Raw genomic sequence first — 17585 nt, forward strand, 5'->3', positions numbered from 1 at the left:
GTCAAAGATGTTGGTGATGGGCTTTCTTATATAAATTGAATCCATATGGCACACAACTAATTTGGCCAAAAATATTTTCAAATGTAAAGCATAATAGTGACACGAGGGTTCTGCTGAAAGGCTTATGACCTGAAATATTAATGGTTTCTGCAGATGTTCGTTGAGCTGAACATTTACAGATTTTTTATTTTTTATTTCCAACAGTTTTTTGATTTGCATTCAAGTCCCTATTATGTTAGTGCTCCTATAATGTTGCAGGTGATGGGGTTCCAAGATTTGGATCTCATGGGGGAAAAGAAATGGTGTCCATGTGTGAATTGGAGGGAACATTTGAATGTTTATGGCCATTGACAAATTATTCCTGTTCTTCCATGTACTGAAAGTCACACATTTTGAAGTTACTGCTGAAGAATTTTGATGTATCCACTGGTTCTAATGCAGACTGCTTAATCCACAACATGAACAGTGTTCGACGTTGTAATTTTACTAGGTTAGCAGCTCAAATTGGGATGATCAACCCAGGAATGGTTACCTGGTTTTATGGTGACAAAGGAGCGATAAATTATTTTAAGCTGTTGACAGTCGAGAGGATCTCACGGATAGACACAGAATCCTGGAGTACTTTAGTTCAGTTTACTGTTGTCACGTGTACCGAGGTAGTGAAAAGCTTTTGTTTGCGTGTGATCCAGTCAAAAGACTGTACATGAATACAACTAAGCCATCACCAGATGCACAAATAAAGGATAAAGGTGCAACATTTAGTGATGAATAAAGTCTGAGAAAGTAATTACAATACAATATATCTTCATTGTCATTGTACAGGGGTACAACGAGATTGGGAATGCGTCTCCCATACGATGCAATAATTTAATTAATTTAAACAACAACAACCCAACTAAACAAATTGTAACAGTTTTAAGACAGAATAAAGTGCAAGTAGATCTGTGCCGGATCACTGTGCGTTTTGACCATCCGGCTCAGCAGGACCGGTTCATAGCAGCTATGGCCCTGGGGATGAAGCTGTTCCTGAGTCTGGAGGTGCGGGCGTAGAAGGCCTTGTATCGTCTGCCCGATGGAAGGAGTTCGAACAGACTGTTGCAGGGGTGTGAGGAGTCTTTGTGGATGCTGGTGGCTTTTCTGAGGCATCGTGTGTTGTAGATGCCCTCCAAGGCTGGTAGCTGTGTTCCGATGGTCCTCTGAGCTCTATGATTGAACTATTGAAGATAGTTCAGTCTCCAATGAGTTAGATGGGAGGTCAGGACCACACTCTAGCTGATGAGAGGACTATTGTTGTCCGAGTTTATGGAATTGGGTATAAGACTGAAAAGCAAGACCTCCAGGGATGTGATCTCAGGATTGCTTCCAGTACTTTGTGCTAGCGAAGGTAAGAACAGGAAGATAGGGGAAATGAATGTGTGGCCGAGGAGTAGGTGCTGGGGGCAGGGATTTCGATTTCTGGATCATTGGAATCTCTTCTGGGGCAGGGGTGACCTGTACAAAAGGGACGGGTTGCACCTTAACTGGAGGGGGACCAACATCCTAGCGGGCAGGTTTCCTAATGCTACACAGGTGGGTTTAAACTAGATTGGCAGGGGGGTGGAATCTCGTACAGGACAGAGGCACATGAGAGGCTAGAAGTTGGTATGGAGGGTGGTGTGGGAAAGGTTAGTGGACAGAATAAGCAGGTGAAAGGTGGAGAGCGAGGAAGGAGGGTTGGTTTAAGCTGCACGCATTTTAATGCAAGGGGCCTGACAGGTAAGGCAGATGAGCTTAGGGCATGGATAGGTACGAGCGACAGGGACATTGTAGCCATGACTGAAACCTGGCTAAGGGAGGGGCAGGACTGGCAGCTCAATGTTCCGGGGTACAGGAGCTTCAGGAGAGACAGGGGTGAGGGGAAAAAGAGGGGGGGGGGGGTTGCATTGTTGGTTAAGGAGGATGTCACGGCAGTGATCAGAGGTGACATTACAGACGGTTCGTCATATGAGGCTATATGGGTGGAGCTGAGGAACATGAAAGGGATGGTCACCTTGTTGGGGGTGCACAAAATAGTCAACGAGAATTAGAAGAACAAATATGTCAGGAGATTGCAGACAGCTGCAGGTTAAATAAGGTTGTTGTAGTAGTGGATTTTAACTTTCCCAATATAGACTGGGAAAATTATAGTGTGATGGGTTTAAATGGGGTCTAATTCCTCAACAGTATTCAGGACAGTTTTCTTAAGCAGTATGTAGAGGCCCCCACACGTGAGAGGGAAACACTGGATCTAGTATTGAGAAATTGGGACGGGCAAGTTAATGAAGTGTTTGTGGACGAGCCTTTTGGGACCAGTGACCACAGTTCGATTAGGTTTAAGATCGTTATGGATAGGGACAGAGAGGGTCCACCTGTTAAAATGCCCAGGAAAGAAAACTGCAGATGCTGGTTTAAATCGAAGGTAGAAACAAAATGCTGGAGTAACACAGCGGGTCAGGCAGCATCTCTGAAGAGAAGGAATGGGTGACATTTCGGGTCGAGACCCTTCTTCAGGCTACCTGTGTCTACCTGTTAAAATGCTCACCTGGGGTAAGGCCAGGTAACTTTGAGGGTATGAGAGAAGGTCTCGCTCAAGTTGACTCAAGTCTCGCTCAAGCAGGTTATTTGAGTGGAAAGGAACATCGGTGAAGTGGAAAATTGTTTTAAATGTGCTGACAAAAGCTCAGGATATGTACGTCCCCATTAGTGTGAAGGGCAAAGCAGGCAAACGTAAGGAAGCTTGGCTGACAAGAAAAATTGCGGCATTCGTCAAAAACAAGGAGGATGCATGGGACAGGTATAGGCAGCTGGGATCAAGTGCATCCCTGGAGGAGTTTTGGGAACTAAGGAGTAGACTGAAAAAGGAGATCTGAAGGGCATAAAAGCGCCAGGAGATAGCTCTGGCGGGTAGCATTAAGGACAATCCCAAATTACTTTATAAATACATAAGGGGAAATAGGGTAACTAGAGAGAGAGAGTGGGACCTCAGGAATCAAAGCGGTCACCTCTGTGTGGAGCCACAGGTGATGGGCAAGGTCCTCAATGAGTATTTATCCTTGGTGTTTACAGCCAAGAAAATTTGAATTGGTGAATTGATTAGATAATAACCCTTGACAGCCACTAAAATGACCAATGCTGCCTGACGTGGTACGGAAGCATGAATCCAATCCAATTCAAATAGACAGTGTTGGAGTGAATCACCGGGTCAGGCAGCATCTCTGGAGAAAAAGGATGGGTGATGTTTCAGGTTGGACCCTTCTTCAGACAAGGGGGGGGGGGGGGGGGGGGGGAAGGTGATGAGCTGGTATAAGTCAGGACCTGATCTTTTCATTGGTTAGCTGATATGCGAAACAATGCAACCCTGTATATCTCGTACACAAAATGATGTAAATCTTACCATGAATGACAGAAATAAAAGGTGTTATCCTTGTTTATGAAGTTCATTTTTGAATGATGTAAAATTGAAGGGGGTTGGTGCAATGTACTGCAAACCCACAAACGTGTCGTTATGAGATATTCACATTTGAAAACTCGATAAATCACAAAAAAAACCCAGGAAGGTGCCTATGTTATTTGACCAACTTATCGGTTGAATTTAAATATGACATTTTTACAGGTTGTAGGGTAGTGGGTAAGGATCGTGTTAATGTATGTAACTCATTTTTCACAACAGTGAGGGTTAGCGCTGTATTCCACCCCCTCAATTATATGTTGAATTCAAAACTAAACTATGTAGCAATGTACATTATTCATGTCTAAAGCTGGCACTTCTGTAGCAGTGTAGGTATGTCTGCATTACATTTGATTACACTAATATACAATGGAAAGAATGAAAAAATATCTTGACATGTGTTCATAGTTATTTTATTCACAATATTAGGATTTCTGGAAATAAGTTTGATGTCACTGATTGTGAATGTGTATGGGTAGGCCCCAATGACATGTATGTGAGAGAACAGTGATCATGATAGGGAGAACCATGTGCTGAGAAGTGTGTGCATGATTGATATATATATATATATATATACATACATACATACATACATACATGTATACATAAAGCATAAAGGTCAAATCGCCTTTATGGTTTGTGTACATCATGTGAAAAATAAGATGGAGAGAGAAATAGAGTGTTGCTTTAAATCAAAGTTGCTTCTGATCCATGAGAAGGAACTTTGAGATCTATTTATCTCTATCTTGCTTCTCACACACATAATAAGTTAAATTTGTGCAGTGTGTGCTTGAGCAATACAAGGGAAACTGCACAAAAGAGGAGGCTGGGGAGGAAGGATGGGAGGGAAATGGGCAGAAACAGTAAGAAATAATAAAATCAGAGAAATTAAGCAGGGAGAAAACATTAAAAAATAAAGATAACAAAAAACGGCGGGTTTTGCTTACTAAAATGGCTCCTTTGCGTACTACACTTTGGTATACGCGATTTTGACGGAGTGGTCCATCTTGGTCCTCTAGTATGGGCAAGGATATTTCCAGTTAACTGGTATTTTACACTCTTTTTCAATTGATGCATCTCAATGGAGCTGTCGGCTGGGACAGTGAAGGCGAACGGAGTGTGTTCGCCTAACGGAAGTTCCGTAGCGGCCCGCGGCTCAACAGCGGCCCATGTGCCTAATACGGGCCAAACCAATTTAGCTCACAATATGGGATGTTCCGGTTAATACGGGACAGTTGGCAACCCTATTGGTGATGAACCTATCCCTCTTCTCCAGAGATGCTGCCGGACTTGCTGAGTCTAAATCTCTAAATCTTTTTTTCTAAATCTCCAACACTCTAAATCTTTTTTTATAAACCAGCATCTGCAATTCCTTGTGTCCACATGTTCACATGGGTGGTCAGTTTTATTTTGCCAGATGTGCTCTTAATTTATGCCACAAGTAAGTTTATAATGTACACAGCACAAGGAAAGTATGTTCAGTATGGAGATGTGCAGCCAGGTCATCACAATGACTCAGCAGTAATAACTACAGGTACTAATAATATCAGTAATACATGATATCAGTGATACATGAGAATGAAGTTGCCTAACTCATATCCTCCTGTTGATGCTTTCACCACCTGTAACAAGTGTGACAGCTAGGGCCTTTATGATTCTCAAGCCACTTCAGATGTGAGACACCAAAATCCTGAAACCAAATTATAGGTTGCAGGCTTGCTATTGTTCCATTGAGATGCATCAATTGAAAGATAGTATAAAATACCAGTTAACTGGAAATATCCTTGCCCATTTTGACCCGAGGCCAAAATCAATATTGAAAAGAAACATAGAAAATAGGTGCAGGAGTAGGCCATTTGGCCCTTCGAGCCAGCACCACCATTCAAGATGATCATGGCTGATCACCCTAAACCAGTACCCCGTTCATGCTTTTTCCCCCCATATCCCTTGATTCCGTTAGCCCTAAGAGCTAAATCTAACTCTTTCTTGAAAACACCCAGCGAATTGGCATCCACTGCCTTCTGTGGCAGAGAATTCCACAGATTCACAACTCTCTGGGTGAAAAGGTTTTTCCTCATCTCAGTCCTAAATGGCCTCCCCTTATTCTTAAACTGTGGCCCCATGTCCAATCCCTTAAGAATTTTATATGTTTCTAAAAGTTTCCCTCTCATCCTTCTAAATTCCAGTGAATATAAGCCCAGTCGACCCATTCTTTCTTCATATGTCAGAGGCGTTATTCCGGGAATTAACCTGGTGAACCTCCCTCAATAGCAAGAATGTCCATTCTCAAATTAAGAGACCAAAACTGCACACAATACCCCAGGTGCGGTCTCACCAGGGCCCTGTACAACTGCTGTAGGGCCTCCCTGCTCCTAAACTCAAATCCTCTCGCGATGAAGCTTTCTTCACTGCCTGCTGTACCTGCATGCTTACTTTTAGTGACTGATGTACAAGGACACCCAGGTCTCGTTGCACCTCCCCTTTTCCTAATCTGACACTATTCAGATAATAATCTGCCTTCCCGTTCTTGCCACCAAAGTGGATAACCTCACACTTATCCACATTATACTGCATCTGTCCACTCACCCAACCTATCCAAGTCACCCTGCAGCCTCATAGCATCCTCCTCACAGCTTACACTGCCACCCAGCTTTGTGTCATCTGCAAACTCGGAGATGTCACATTTAATTCCCTCGTCTAAATCGTTAATATACATTGTAAATAACTGAGGTCCCAGCACTGAGCTTTGCAGCACCCCACTAGTCACTGGCTGCCATTCTGAAAAGGACCTGTTAATTCCTACTCTTTGCTTCCTGTCTGCCAACCAGTTCTCTATCCATTTCAATACCCTACCCCCAATACCACGTGCTCTAATTTTGCACACTAACTCTTGTGTGGGTTCATGTCAAAGGCTTTTTGAAAGTTCAGATACACCACATCCACTGGCTCTCCCTTATCAATTCTACTTGTTACATCCTCAAAAAATTCCAGAAGCTTAGTCAAGCATGATTTCCCCATCATAAATCAATGCTGACTTTGACTGATCCTGTCACTGCTTTCCAAATGTTCTGCTATTATATCTTTAATAACTGACTCAATCATCTTCCCCAGATGTAAGGCTAACTTACTGGAACTGGAACTGTTGTCCTGTAACTATTAACCATGTTAATGGCTTGTAATTTTTCATCATCCCCTACTGCCACCTCAACGTTATCCAAACCTTTGTGGAGTGCCCTCCTGTGGAATGGAACAAATTCACAGGAATCCAAAATTGGTTTAAGAGTATAATGTTCCTCAATGAGTCTGTCGGATAATTCCCCTATATATGGCAACGCCCAGATATTGGAAAGGAAGGAGCTGCAGGGTAAACTCGAGTCACTTCCCCATTTCATGTTCAGGTAGTAACCAATTTTATTCCCCTTATTCTGTTCATAACTTCACATAACTAAAGAGGCTTGTTTGACCAGTTCAGGAACAGTTCAGGGTCAGCTATGTTCGTGAGGGATTGGAGTTGTTTGTATGCCAGACAGGTAAAGATGCCCAGTTTTTTTCCAAAAGAGCGATGGTACAACCCAATTTCTGTGACAATCTGACAACTGCAGTTTTATTTGCTGACACCAATTTATTCCCAGATTTCTCCAGAACAGAGTTCAAACCATCAATCTCTCTTGGTGGGATTGCAATTCAAATTGTCTCGATTATTTGCAGACCTTGCAGAGGGTGGTGAATTTCTGGAATTCTCTACCTGGAGGGTTTAGTCTAGTTTGGAGATACAGCGCAGAAACAGGCCCCTCGCCCCACCGACTAGCGATCCCCGCACATTAACACTATCCAGCACACACTAGGGACAATTTACAATTATACAAAGTCAATTAACCTACAAACCTGTGGGGAGGGAGCCGGAGCATAGGGAGAAAACCAACACAGGTCACGGGGAGAACGTACAAACTCGGTACAGACAAGCACCCGCAATCAAGATCGAACCTGGGTCTATGGCACTGTTAGGCAGCAATTCTACCGTTACACCACCGTGCAGCCATGTTGTGGAGGCAAGTTGGGTATAGCAAGGAAGCGTTTGTTGAGGGCGTGGAGGCAAGATCATCGGAGGCATTTAATGAGAACAAACATTTTGGATATGAGGGCTTCTAGGGAACTGGCACAGAGGAGATGATGGATCTTAGGGCAGTTTAGCCATACCCACTGTGAATGACTGGGCTGAGGGGCTTTCTCCTGCTCCTACTTTCTTATGTTCATGATTTCAGTGGTAATGGTGGGGCAGAAGTAGAAGGAAGCAAATATAATGGAAAGCATACCGGCTAAAAAGGTCAGCTCATAGTTGAACAAAATGCCAAAGGTTTTGCTTAACTAGTTTAAACAAAAATGATGGGTGGAGAAGAAGTGTTATGAAGTCAGTGGTGGTGATAGTTTAATTTAATGGAGGCGAGTGTCCTGGCAAGGGACACTCAGCAGATGGAAACAAGCCTTTCTGATCAAATAAAGCATTATCAATGTTAGCAAATAATACTAACATTTACCCACCAATTCCCAAATTATCCACCAATCCAATCTAGAAAATAGATAGCTTCTGCCTTGAACATTAAATTCTGAAGTGTATACCAAAGCTTGTCAACTCTTCTTGGAGATGGTGACTGTTCCAAGATATTTCTTTGTACTTGTATTTCTCAAATACAGACACCAACCTAGCCCCAATACACCATGAAGCAAAAATACTGCACAGAATAGCCCAACTGAGCTTGAAAGCTATTATATGACCTCATCAATATCTCGTCATTTTTATAATCTGTGCTGTAATAAAATGAGGAACTATTTTAGAATTAGTCCCCGGATTTTATCTGGATCCTAATCAGAAGATTGCTGCCTTTAATGTGTTCCCTCAAATTCTACAGCAATAAGCAAACAAGCATGAGCATACTTGTCTTGGTTTCTAAAAATAAAAGGCAGCACATCGTAGGAATAGAAACAATAAAAGGCAGCATATCGTAGGAATAGAAACAAAGTTCCAGATGAACTTGGGAAGAGACCAAGATTTTTTTAGTTCTAAAGATACAGGGCAGAATCAGGCCCTTAGCCCACCGAGTCTGCGCCGACCAGCGATCCCCACACAGTAGCACTATCATACGGACATTAGGGACAATGTTACATTTATACCAAGCTAATTAACCTACAAACTTGTAAGTCTTTGGAGTGTGGGAGGAAATCGAAGATATCGGAGAAAACCCATGGAAGTCACGGGGAGAACGTACAAACTCCGTTAAAACAAGCAACTGTAGTCAGGATCGAACCCGGGTCTCTGGCGCTGTAAAGCAGCAACTCGACCGTTGCACCACCGTGATTTTACTGTGAGGGCAAAACATGGTTGTGTTTTGTCATTTCAAACAACTGGGACAAAGTCAGATATATTGGAGAACGAGGGACGCAGCTTTTAATAAAATATAGATGCAGTAATTTCCACTTTGGTGTCTTGGGGTAACCAGAATTAGCAACAAAGTGTCATCTGACTGGAGTGTTACACAAATGAAACTTATCACCAAAAAAATATTTTTAAAAGCATGCTGTAGGCTTTATAGCATATAGCTAAACCCTTGAGCACAGTGGGAAAGGAAGTCAACTTTACTGAAAATCTGGAAAAGTAAGTCACCTTTAAATATATTCAGGCCTGGTAGAAAGAGGAAGTGAAATTGGGCAGTTGCCTCAGCAAACTAAGGCAATGCCCAACAAGAGGGGCTGCTCAAACTGAATGGAGGCATAGACTGCCAAATTATGGATGGAATGGAGAAAGATCGAACAGATATGCCCTGTTTATCCGACCCTTGATCAAATGATCTCAGAGTCATGAGGGTCCTGAACAAACCTTCAGGAAGATCAGAAGGAACAGCATTTAACGAGGGATCATCAAGGATATTGATGGCAGTGGCAACCTGGGAATCACATATCGCAGAAAGAAGACACCCCCCCCCCCCCCCGAGTTTGGAACTCGGAGAAGATTACAACCCCCACTGGAGTGAGCCTTGTCAGTTCATCTCACGTGGATAGTATTAAGGTTCAAGCCGACGAGTGTCATGGTTCAGTACAATAAGTCATAAGCTAGAGCAGTAAATCCAATGAGAAATAATTGTTTGCTGACATGCCCAATAACTGGAGTACTAATAAAGACAAAGTTATACTAAACTTTAGTTTGAGAGTCTCTTTGTTTGACATGTTAGTTGATATCCCATAAAGGGTCAACATCAGCCTAATTTTTAAATGGCATTGACAAGACAGAACTAAAGCTTGTATTCAAGGGGTCTTGTCAAATTCTTCAAGGTTATAACTTTTCTGGCACCATTGCCAACCTTGTACGGCAGCAACTTACTTTCAAGTTTGAGATGGAACCCCTTAAATAGCAAAAATTTCATCTGGAAACTCTGGCAATATAGTACTAGTGAGTAAAATTTACTAAATAGTCCCAATTTTAGTTTCTGACACAGAATTCTCTTCTCCCTACCTTTTGCTGTTCTTCTTTCTTCGACTTGACACTTTATATAAACAGCCACTTTTTAATCTGTGTATAAAGCAAAAAAGTCATATTTCAATTCTCCAAAAATAGATTCAGCAAGCAGTATCAGCTGAAAACTAATTGTATAATACAAAGACGAAGAGTGCATTTACACAACATTTTATGACCTTGGGCCACTTTAGCTGTCAAATTATTTCTGGACTGTAGTGTTTATTGTAGTCATCTAGCAGTCAGTTTGCACGAAAGTGCACAAATGAAGAGATAAATAACTAGATTGTGTAAGAAGGAATCTTCTTGTGCAAGATGCTGGTTTTAACCGAAGATGGACACAAAATGCTGGAGTAACAGCGGGACAGGCAGCATCTCTGGAGAGAAGGAATCGGTGACTTTTCGGGTCGAAACCCCTCTTCAGACACTTTAAATAACTAGATTGCCTGCTTTTGAACCACATTATTTACATGGTGATAGCAGAAGATATCCTTCAATTCACTTTCAAAGCTGAAGCTGTGATAGCAGAAGATATCCTTCAATTCACTTTCAATGCATTGCCTTCACCTGAGCAGGTTCATTCTACAGGGAGCATTTATGATCACCCTGCACACTTCAAGTACTGCACCAGCGAAATCGCTTGGGACAAAACAGACAAGTCTGGTGTTGATATTAAACCCATGGACTTCAGGCTAAATTTCAAGGGATTGAAAAACTTTGATGTTCAAAGAAATTTGGATGCCCTTGTGGCCAAGTTATTGAAAGTTGACATGGAGATGCAGCAGGCAAATGGTACAAAGACCTTTACTGAAAGAGGATTTGAATAAAAGATTACTGAGAACTTGCTTATACAGATGCTACCCGGCTTACGAAGCTTTGACTTACGATATTTCGACTTTGCGATGGTGCAAACGGCAGCTACCCATTTGGTACGTGATCTGGTGTATTAAATGCAGTTCGACTTACGATGTTTCCGGTTTCCGATGGGTTTCTCGGAACGTAGCCCCATTGTAAGTTGAGGAGCACCTGTATTATAGCCGTGTGCGAACAAACCACAAACACTACACCTATTTGGTGTCCCTTCCCAAATACTTTCTATGGAAGCAGTATAGTAAATGAATGAATGAATAAGTTGAATGAATAAGTTTATTGGCCAAGTATGTGCATATACAAGGAATGTGCCTTGGTGCTCCGCTCACAAATGACAATATAAACATACAGTTAACAATTAAGAATAAAGCATAAACACATCAAAACAATAAGGATACAACATTATGGTCTAAACATGTGGGTGAAAATAAACCAGAGCAAAAAAACTCGTGGAAAAAAGCTATTTTTATGTCTGGCTGTGGCTGCTTTGACAGTCCGGAGTCGCCTTCCAGAGGGAAGTACTTCAAAGAGTTTGTGGCCAGGGTGAGAGGGATCAGATGATCTTGCCCGCTCACTTCATCAGACAGGTTTGTGTGTGCTGACGGGTGTGTCATATGAAGAGAAACTCAGCAGAGTTGGCCTCTATCCTTCAGCATGAAAAGTGACTTAATTGAAGCAGACAAAATTAATTTTGGGCTTTGCAGAGAAGATGAGGCAAAGATGTTTACCCTGACTGAGGAACCTAGAACTAACGTTCAAGGTCACAAAATAAAGTGCATGCCATTTAGAATTCTCTTTCTCAAAGTGCTGTGAAGTTCCTACTGCTGAATGGATTCAAAACCGAGAGTGCTGGATATCTAAGGAATTGAAGGATGTGGTACTGAGGTAGAACATCAGCAATGATCTTGTAGAATGATGGATATGTATACGAATGAATGGGATGATATTCCATTCTTTTATTGTAAATAATAATGCACAGTAATTATTCCACGTCTGCCTTTAATCGTTTAAGTATCACGACTATCCATTTTTAAAGGATCCACTTGGCTGTTGACCACTCCTCTTTCCTCAATGTGCACATTATGTCAATTTTGACTTCCATGCAAGCTTTCTCACATACTTTTCCTGCAACTTATTTCTTTGGCATTTTTTCAAAATAGACACAAATGTGGGATTAACTCAGCGGGACAGACAGCATCTCTGGAGAGAAGGAATGGGAGACATTTCGTGTCGAGACTCCTCTTCAGACCGAGATTCAGTCTGAAGAAGGGTCTCGACCCGAAAAGTCACCCATTCCTTCTCTCCAGATAGGCTGCCAGTCCCGCTGAGTTACTCTAGTATTTTGTGTTCATCTTCAGCGTGTATCCACCATCTGCATTTCCTTCCTACACAAACCAACTTTCAGACTCTTGCTAGTCCTCTTATGGCAATCTACATGGAAAACAAAATTTACCCTCAAAGCCACATCTTTATTAATCCTTGTCTGATTCATGCATTCTGTCAGTCGGCTTTTTAAAAAATCATTATTTATTAATCATGCATGAAAAAACAGGAAATTAAGGTTTGCAGGCACTCACAAATTCAGTCTCATAGATATTGAAATTCTTCATTGAAATATAGGTATTTATGCAGCCAGGTGGATTTTTCTTTCACCAAAATCGCATCTCTAAAAGAGCTTCTTCAGGTCAGCTACTTTCATTAGGAAAATATCAGTAACCCCTTTGGCAAAATTAATGGTATCCAATAACCCCAGCGCAAGCGCTCCAGAGAGGGAGGGCGGACGAGAGGAAGGGAGGGCGGGCGGGCGAGAGGGAAGGAGGGCGAGAGGGAAGGAGGGAGGGCGAGAGGGAAGGAGGGTGGGAGGGAGGGCGAGATGGAGGGAGGGCGGGAGGGAGGGCGAGAGGGAGGGAGGGAGGGAAGGCGAGAGGGAAGGAGGGCAAGCGAACAAACATGTTCTTTTAAAATAATGCCTTGGATAAAAATGTTTTTTTTAAAAATCAGAACCTCTTTATTTTCACATTTTGCACTGTCAAACATTTTCTCCCAAAACATTAAATACAAAGCAACTTCTCCGTCCTATTGCGTAATATGCCAACACAGGTACAAGAATTAACCACCATCCTCTGCATTACAAATACTGCATTGTGCCGAAAGCATTGCTGTGACCTGTAGGATAGCAAACAGCTGTTCATATAAACTGTACCTGCTGTTCAACACATTTAATGAGGGAGGATTGCGTTAAGAAAATGCTTTCAACTCAGTTTGGGATTAGTTAACCATTATTTATCAGATCCATATCCCCTACAGAAATTACTATTGATAATGTTGACTCATCTAATTAGGCATTTTCCCTAACCCTTAATTTCTAATCCACTGGTTTCCACTGTATAATTGTATTCAATTCGGTTGCTACATTATAAGGAGGAAAAAAAAGACAGAATGGTTTCTGGTATGAGGAGCGACACTTGCAAGAAGAGGAGAGAGGGGCTCAGACCATTCCTTTCGGAGAAGAGAAGACCGAGCGTCATTTGATGGACACAATGAATCTATGTTGAGTGGAGTCATAGTCATTGAGTCTTACAGCGAGGAAACAGGCCCTTCAGTCCAACTTGCCAACATCCACCAACATGTCCCATCTATGCTAGTCCCACCTGCCTGCATTTGGCCCATATCCCTCCAAACCTGTCCTATCCATGTTCCTGTCTAACTGTTTCTTAAACGTTGTGATAGTACCTGCCTCAACAACCTCCTCCGGCAGCTAGTTCCATACACCCACCACCCGTGTGAGAGGTTATTCTCTTTGGCAGAGGAGTTAAGCACTAGAGATCACAAGTATGAAATAAAGGGGAGATAATTAAGAGCAATATGAGAAAAAAAGCTTCTCTATGCTGTGTGTAGTTGTGGAATACACTGTCTGCAGATGCGGCAACATTTGTGAGGGAATTAGATGAATTTGCACGACTTTGGGGAAAGGCCCTGATACTGTGCAAGACAGCCGGTGTGGATGTGACAGGCCAATGAGGCTCTCCTTCTGTGCTGCGATCATTCTACCATTCGCTATGAGCTCCGGATGTTCCAAAACACTTTACCTCAGAGTGCAGTCACTGCTGAAATATAAGGAAATATGGTAGCGTGATGAGAATAATTGAAAAGATTGGGGCGTGTCCAAGACAGGCATAACAAAGAGAGCTTGGCACAATATTTTTTTCTGCTGAAGATTACAGGTTGAACAAGGGAAATACTGTAACATAATATTTCTCCCCAACACAAAACTTAGTTGGGAGTGATACAGTTGAAAGGTCGCTATAGCTTACAAAGGTCACTATGGCTGATATCAACAATGCAATTACTGAGAAAATTAAAATTTTAAATGGGACGGTAATTACATTTTAACAGATGGACAAATCCAGAATCTACTCGTCCGCAAAGCTAATTTCATGCAATTTCAACCTGGTGCACCAACAAGTGAGATTAAACAAGGAAAAAAGGCTGAAATATTAATGTGTGGTATTTATAAGATTTGCATATTAAAGCCTCAACTCGTTATCTATAAAAAACAGATGCTTTGACTGGGAAAATCTTTGACGCAAAACCTTTATGTGGTTCATGCAGACGTTCCACAATCTGCAGACAAAAAATGGGTAAATAATCTGTAGAAGATGTTTGTAATGCATAGTTCCAGCAGTTCCATACTAAATTAACTCTGCTTATGAATATTAGCAGCGAATTTAAACTTGCAAAACGTGTTGAACAATGGATGCTTCTAACATGCAGTGTGCTCCACCAATTACGGTCAGGAGCAAATACCATGGACCTTGGGGCCAGGACTTGACAGGTGGGGAGGTTCTAAGAGCTCCCCCTTCTTCCTTTTAATATATGTTCAAAGCCATACCACTGATCAGTCTCCTATCTTTCCATCTTATCTGTAATTCCGATATATGTCTGGTCAGTATGACACTAACAGGTAGGAGAGAGAGGGGGCTATGTACACATATTGAAGGAAAAGAGGGGAAAGATAAAATGCTAACACTAGCACCAGTAGGATTCACAAAGCCACAAATTAAAAAATAACTCCACCTACTGACATCTTTAAATAAAAAATCCAAATGCTTAAGAAGTGTTTTCATATTGTCTGTCAGATTATGACTCCTCGTTGTATTTTTTAAACAAATACACTGATATTCGCTGTAAAAGCAGTCAACGAGATTATTCGTTATTCCAAATAATGTAAATATCAAGTACTAAAGTGAGAAGCCTACAAAGATTTTAGGTTGCATTCTCTCAATTAGACCATTAAAAAGGATTTGGCTCTGAGCACTTTAAAAAATAGTTCCATTTGTCTATCCTTGAAGCAGTCAGATTAGCTTTGTTCTGCTACATTACACAAAAGGTCCACCATCTATTCAGATCTACACTCAGCCAGAAAAAGAATTGATTTCATATTTATGACCTTTGATGAAGAATGCTGAGTAGATCCATTTTTGCAATATGGTTAAAAAAAGCAAACAGCTGGAATAACTCAGCAGGTCAGGCAGGATCTCTGGAGAACATGGATAAGCGATGTTTCCAGTCTTCAAACTGATATGCAATATGTGTAGGAAGGAACTGCAGATGCTGGTTTACACCATAGACACAAAATGCTGGAGAAACTCAGTGGGTCAGACAGCATTTCTGGAGAAAAGGAACAGGTGACGCTTCAGGTCGAAACGGGTTTTGACCTGAAAAGTCACCTCTTCCTTTTCTCCAGACATGCTGCCTGATCCGCTGAATTACTCCAGCATTTTGTGTTATACAATTCTTTACTTCCTGGAATACTTTCTTCCCCCCCTATCTTGCACGGCTTAGAGCCTGCCATTTAACACTGAAGAAAACTCTCAAAACTTATTTTTGGACAAAAATCTTTTTAAAATGATTATTATATACAGTACGTCATCTAACTTAGCTATACATCTCATCTGCTGTTCACTGTTCTATGTTCATCACTCATGCTTTCATAAGTAATTTAACTGGCTTCAGCTGATTATTCTACTGGGATTTTCTGACAGCATTCACTCATTCAAATAAATTGAACTTCTCTTTCACAAACATGCCTCAGAGAGCTTTTGTTACAAGGACATACAATAGGGATGCAGGATGGGGAAAAGGGTGAAATACAAGCTTGGGATGGGAGATCAAGAGTCAAAAGTCAAGTTAAGAATGTTTAATTGTCATATGTACCACAAATGAAAAGTTGGAGGCCAACAGCCAACCCATAATGTACCGAAAAGATATTCAATGGATAGAGTGCATGAGGTCCTCGATCTCTAATAATATAATGACTGAAGCAAACTCTCAGCACTGTCAAAGCTATCTACGACCCAAATACCCAAAGCCCCACCTCATGGAGCCAAGAATGGGAGGTGAAATTGTCTAGGATAGAGGCAATTTGCACTCAATGGAACAACGAAACCAGCATCTGCAGTTCCTTCTTGCACAATTCTGACTTTGTCCCTAATGTGAAGGCCTTTGACTGCCTTCCAATGTAAGCTACCCTGCCAAACCTTGCAGCCAGTCCTGAAAGGCAAGAAATCAAAAACTCCATGTGGCAACTGAGAACCCAGACTTCCAGAACAGATAATATCCTTATTGAAGTTCGCAGTTTTATTTTCCATGTCAGCAAGGGAAGAACATGCAGGGAACTCAGGCAAGATGTTACTGGGACCATCTTCAAGACTGGAAACAAATCCAATTTTGTTAATAGAAGGGTTTCCCTTCAAACTGCCACAGGAAAATTCATTGTCGGGGCCTTCTTCAACCCACACCTCCCAGAGACTGAAAACCCGCTCCCCATCCACTGTGGTGGATGTTCATGTTAAATGTACTTTGTGAGTTCTGTTGCTTTTTATTGTTATGACTGTATGGCAAATGAAGTTCCTCGTATGTTGCAAAACATACTTGGCTAATAAAGTATTATTGTGATTGTGATTCACAATATAAACTCTATCTATTCAGAGGCACAACGGGCATGACCTTCACAGTCCACAAATGCATGAGAAATGTAAAAACAGCATCAACCATTATTCACAGCCGATTCACAAAAGCCCCGACTCCCTCAACTCTGGGGAGACTGGAGGATTCGTCTCAAGTTTAGCTGCTGCAGAAGTTCATTTCCATCATGAATCTGCTTCATGGTTGCCTGTGAGCCATTATCTTAACCAAAGATCTACAGCTGATTCAATTATCAATATACAATGGTGGTCAACAAGGTTACGTCCTTGATAGGCACAAAATGCTGGAGTAACTCAGTGGATCAGGCAGCATCCCTGGAGGAAAGGAATAGGTACGTTTCAGGTTGGAACACTTCTTTCGTCTGAAGAAGGGTTCTGACCCGAAGCGTCACCTATTCCTTTTCTCCAGAGATGCTATCTGACCCACCAAGTTACTCAAGCAATTTGTGTCCGTCTTCAGTATAAAACAGCATCTGCAGTTCCTTCCTACGCAAGGTTTCGTCCTTGCCTTGCAGCTCTTCTAAAAATGGTGTTGCAACGTTGCATCTTCCTTCCAATAGGTTTCTCATTGGAGTGGGCATTTTGTAAAACAAATGGATAATTGTTCAGTATATTACCCAACCTCGACCATCAAGCTGCAGTGCATCGACACACAAATACATACACATTTGGAGGCTAAGTTCCAAATCACTGTCGATTCTTTGACCGAGATCAACAACTGCAGATTGGGTACCAGTTTGTGAATCATCACCATTCA

General features: G+C 41.8%; 1 protein-coding gene across 6 annotated transcripts in view; it reads right to left on the reverse strand.

Annotated features, from left to right (window-relative positions):
* nr2c1 (nuclear receptor subfamily 2, group C, member 1) overlaps positions 1-17585 on the reverse strand; it is a 145586-nt gene that overhangs the window by 96134 nt on the left and 31867 nt on the right. For 4 of the 6 annotated variants that reach the window (XM_078420046.1, XM_078420044.1, XM_078420045.1 and 1 more), the window contains exon 2: positions 9972-10028. The exons of the other annotated variants lie outside the window; for them this stretch is intronic. The gene's annotated coding sequence lies outside the window, so the exon portion shown is untranslated. The remainder of the gene's footprint in view (positions 1-9971; positions 10029-17585) is intronic. 6 annotated transcript variants of the gene reach the window in all.

The sequence above is a fragment of the Rhinoraja longicauda genome, chromosome 23, assembly GCF_053455715.1.
Source record: "Rhinoraja longicauda isolate Sanriku21f chromosome 23, sRhiLon1.1, whole genome shotgun sequence".
NCBI classification, from domain to species: Eukaryota; Metazoa; Chordata; class Chondrichthyes; order Rajiformes; family Arhynchobatidae; genus Rhinoraja; species Rhinoraja longicauda.